Source organism: Sardina pilchardus, chromosome 9, assembly GCF_963854185.1.
Source record: "Sardina pilchardus chromosome 9, fSarPil1.1, whole genome shotgun sequence".
Classification (NCBI taxonomy): Eukaryota; Metazoa; Chordata; class Actinopteri; order Clupeiformes; family Clupeidae; genus Sardina; species Sardina pilchardus.
In genome coordinates this window covers 779,331-784,330 of record NC_085002.1, presented here as the reverse complement: position 1 = coordinate 784,330, position 5,000 = coordinate 779,331, and the positions used below count along the sequence as shown (strand labels likewise).

At 42.2% G+C, this 5,000-nt stretch overlaps 1 protein-coding gene across 1 annotated transcript in view; it reads left to right on the top strand.

Annotated features, from left to right (window-relative positions):
* Window positions 1-3,186: 3,186 nt before the first annotated feature.
* plekhg5a (pleckstrin homology domain containing, family G (with RhoGef domain) member 5a) overlaps window positions 3,187-5,000 on the top strand; it is a 55,991-nt gene continuing 54,177 nt past the window's right edge. The window contains exon 1 of the mRNA XM_062544883.1: window positions 3,187-3,230. The gene's annotated coding sequence lies outside the window, so the exon portion shown is untranslated. The remainder of the gene's footprint in view (window positions 3,231-5,000) is intronic.

Sequence of the window (5,000 nt, the reverse complement as noted above, 5' to 3'; positions counted from 1 at the left end):
AAAAACTATTAAAATTTCCCCATAGACTTAACATTGTGATCATGACATCATAGAATATGCAAATGTGAACCACTCAGAGCAAATCAGAAGCCTGCTTTGTACACAGAGGCGGGAGTAACAAAAAAATCAGAAAACAATGGCGGCGGCCCTGAGGGTCGTAACTGGAAATATTAAATGTGAATTAAGGTTTCTTGACCACTTTTAATGGTTTATTTTGACACGGTTTGTCGTTTATATGCGACATAAATGTGTTCAGGACATACAGATCATTGTAGGTTAACGTAAGCTCTCTAACGGTAGAGTTAGCTTGTTGACCCATTATAACCTATTGAAAACACATAGCAACTAAATCGCTAGCCCACTGAAATGAACTACTATCGTGTTTCTGTAGAACATGACTTGTTGTCAACATAAAAACATTGAAACGGATTGTTGTGTATGCCACCTGAACATACTTGGGCTAGATAAACCACTGGATAATCTGAAGCACTAGACTGTCTTGCTAACTAGCAGGCTATGTAGGCAACAAACTTGGACTGGTCCGAGCTTGCTTCTGCCATTATAAGTCCACATCTGGCAGCACATCTGGCATATGTGTACGCACAAAGTGCGGTTAACATAACAAACCAAACGATTTCCGACTAAAACAAATAGCCTAACGTTATCAAGCCAGGCACAATTGCTAGCCTAGGCTACGTGAATTAAACGCAGACCACGAGAGACCTAGATAGTTAAGCTGTAAATAAAGCTAACTTCACTGAATCAATGTCAACTCCCGCTGTTGATCCCCGTCTTTCGGCAGGCGATTAGGCATAACATTTAAGTCTACCACCGTTAATAGCCTATTGTGAAACTCATAGCCTGCTTCATCTAAAGTTACAGCCAGGATTTATATTGTAATACTCCAGACACTTAGACACACTTGAGGGAAATTTCCCGTGCTTTATTTATCAACCAAGTAGCCTAGCTTATATCACAACCGAGTTGCTGTCTTAGCCACAACTCACGCTTTTAACAGAGCATTATTTCACGGACCTCTCTGTCCAACTCCTTCACTCTCCGACTCCGACCTGCTCAAACAAACAAACGCAAACACACGTACCTAAAACTCCACCCCTAAGTTCCCCTTAAAGGGACACAACTATTTCAGGAACAGGTAACAGAACACATCACACACAAGAGGATATCACAATATGATATCAATGTAATTCGGCTACACAGCCTGCCGAAATGACCGTTGAATTTTTTTGATCAATTTATTTATGAAAAATATAGACCTAATCATTCAGCCAATAACGTCGGCGTCGCCTAACTGTGATTTTTGTGTGCAATGCACACCCTAGCTCTTCTACAGTCACGATAATGCAATACAATTATGATGTTTAACGTAGGTAGGCAATGTGAGCCTGCATGATAGACAGTAAAAGAATGAATGACCTCTGAAGATTTCACCATTTCTAAAAAAGTAAATGTATCCACGCATATTGTCTACTCAAATGATCTCTTGCTGTGATCCCTCGTGCTCTCATCCTAAATTGCAGAGTTTATTGTAGCAAAAAAAAAAAAAAAAACCATTCATGGTTTAACCATGCATGACTTCATATCACAACATAATATCGATGTTACAGTAGGTTATAAAATAAACTAAGCCTAGTTTGCCTTTGGACTGTTCAAGAGCTCCATGCTGGTGTGTTATCTATATATGATCAGTTTGGAAATTGTCCTTCTGTTTATCAACACTCAAGTCTGATTCAATTACCACCTAGGAACCTCCACCTAATTTAGCAACCTACATAGCAGAGTATAACCACTATGAATACCCTATGATAAACCTAACAGCTATCTCAATTACCCTTGCAACAATATAGAAATCATCGCAATCACCCTAGTTAACAAAGACCACTTTCCATTCAATTCAACTTTCCATTTCCACTTTCTCTCCATCCATTTACTTCCAACTATGTATTCCTTCATTAAACGGTCCTCCTATCAACATCCATTAATCTACCTATACATCCATTAAACTATTTGTCTATCAACATTCATTAAACTATCTGTCTTATCAACATCCATTAAACTGTCTACCTCTACACAGCCCTTAAACTCGTCTATTAAACTATCTGCCTATCAACATTTATTAGATAGATAGATAGATAGATAGATAGATAGATACTTTATTGATCCCCAAGGGGAAATTCAAGGTCCCAGCAGCTTAAGACACCACACACAACATACAGTACAATGTAAACAGGAAAAATAAAAGCAAATCAACAATCAACATGACTAAAGGAGCAGTAAAATACTATAGATAAGGTATGCATGAATGTACTGAGGATTGGTACTGTGATCCAGTCTGAGGTGTGTGTCAAGTTGGTAGTGCAAATAAGTCCAACAGTACAACAGTGCAAGATTAAATTCTAGTGACCAGCAATAAATATGTACAGTACAAAAAGTAAGCATAGTAATAATAATAACAGTGAGTACTAGTATAAATAAACCACGTCAACCTAGCAACCATATGTCTTAGCAACACCTAACTCTCAATTACCTATTTATAGATCAGTGGTAAATCCTCATTCGCTCAGTTTTACCCCATCTCTCTTTTTTTTATATTATTTGTGTTAACTACAAATTATATTGTACATTTCATTTTTGGCATTTTCATGCACTGGTAATTCCTTGGAATTGCATTTCTAGTTTAATATATGAAGTTGAGTCTAATATATGAGGTCTAGTCTAATATATGAGGTCTAGTTTAATATATGAAGTCGAGTCTAATATATGAGGTCTAGTCTAATATATGAGGTCTAGTCTAATATATGAAGTCTAGTCTAATATATGAGGTTGAGTCTAATATATGAGGTCTAGACTAATATATGAGGTTGAGTCTAATATATGAGGTCTAGACTAATATATGTGGTCTAGTCTAATATATGAGGTTGAGTCTAATATATGAGGTTGAGTCTAATATATGAGGTCTAGACTAATATATGAGGTCTACACTAATATATGAGGTTGAGTCTAATATATGAGGTCTAGACTAATATATGTGGTCTAGTCTCCAGTTGATCCATCCAGTGTGTGTCGCCCTCACCTGTCCTGCTCCTCACCTGTCCTGACCTTTGCCCTTTGCCCTTTGCCCTGTTGCAGGTGAGAAGCCGCTGCTGGAGGAGAAGAGTGGCATCCTGTGCCAACACCAGTCCTGCCCAGACCCCCGCCCTGCTGCCAAGGTACACACACACACACACACACACACACACACACACACACACACACACACACACACACACCAGTCCTGCCCAGACCCCCGCCCTGCTGCCAAGGTATACACACACACACACACACACACACACACACACACACACACACTAGTCCTGCCCAGACCCCCGCCCTGCTGCCAAGGTACACACAGACACACGCACGCACGCACACACACACACACACACACACACACACACACACACACACACACACACACACACACACACATACACACACAGACACTTCCTTACTGATGATGCTGACCGGATGTGTCTTTCATCTCCTGCATTCTCCCTGGTGTGTGTGTTTGTGTGTTTGTGTTCAGTGGAATGTTAGGTATGTCTGTCATGCTTAACACACTGTGAATTCCGTCTGAACATCCTACGTCAACACGTCCCCCCAGACACACAGAGGAAAGCAGTGTGTGTGTGTGTGTGTGTGTGTGTGTGTGTGTGTGTGTGTGTGTGTGTGTCTCTGTCTGTTTTTTTGTTTTTCTGTGTGTGTGTGTGTGTTTGCATGATGGAGTACCGTCACTACAGTTGAGTATGAGCTGTGACTGCCATACCAATGGGCCTGGCTGCAGGGTTAGTACCCCCAGAGACCCGCATTAAAGACCGGAGGGGGGGGGGGCACTGCTCTGTCCCTTTGCTACTGTGTGTGTGTGTGTGTGTGTGTGTGTATGTGTGTGTCTTTGAGATATGAAAGGCCATAGGAATGGGAGGAAAGTGTCCTTAATTGCTTCAGAGGCTGAGGAAATGGCATCATTGTGTGTGTGTGTGTGTGTGTGTGTGTGTGTGTGTGTGTGTATGTGCGTGCACGTGTGTGTGTGTGTGTGTGTGTGTGTGTGTGTGTGTATGTGTGTATGTGCGCGCGTGTGCGTGTGTGAATATCTCTGTCGACATTTACAGCTCATCAAGCTTAATGGAGCAGAAACACACTGCAGCCTGGAGTACACTGACAAGCAGGAGAGAGAGATGGAGAGAGAGAGAGAGAGGTGGAGAGAGAGAGGTGGAGAGAGAGAGAGAGGTGGAGAGATGGAGAGAGAGGAGAGATGGAGAGAGAGAGATGGAAAGAGAGATGGAGAGAGAGAGGAGAGATGGAGAGATGGAGAGAGAGAGGGAGAGAAAGATGGAGAGAGAGGGAGAGGTGGAGAGAGAAGGAAAGATGGAGAGAGAGAGGGAGAGGGTAAGAGAGAGAAGGAAAGATGGAGAGATAGAGAGAGGAGAGATGGAGAGCGATAGAGAGAGATGGAGAGATGAAGAGAGAGTGGTGGAGAGAGAGAAGGGGAGATGGAGAAAGGGAGATGAGAGAGAAAGAGGCTATGTGTATGTGTAGAGAGAGAGGGGGATGAATAAACGAGTGTTGCTGTAGTTGGAGAGAGAGAGGGGGATGAATAAACGAGTGTTGCTGTAGTTGGAGAGAGAGGGGGATGAATAAACGAGTGTTGCTGTAGTTGGAGAGAGAGAGGGGGATGAATAAACGAGTGTTGCTGTAGTTGGAGAGAGAGGGGGATGAATAAACGAGTGTTGCTGTAGTTGGAGAGAGAGAGGGGGATGAATAAAAGAGTGTTGCTGTAGTTGGAGAGAGAGAGGGGGATGAATAAACAAGTGTTGCTGTAGTTGGAGAGAGAGGGGGATGAATAAACGAGTGTTGCTGTAGTTGGAGAGAGAGGGGGATGAATAAACGAGTGTTGCTGTAGTTGGAGAGAGAGGGGGATGAATAAACGAGTGTTGCTGTAG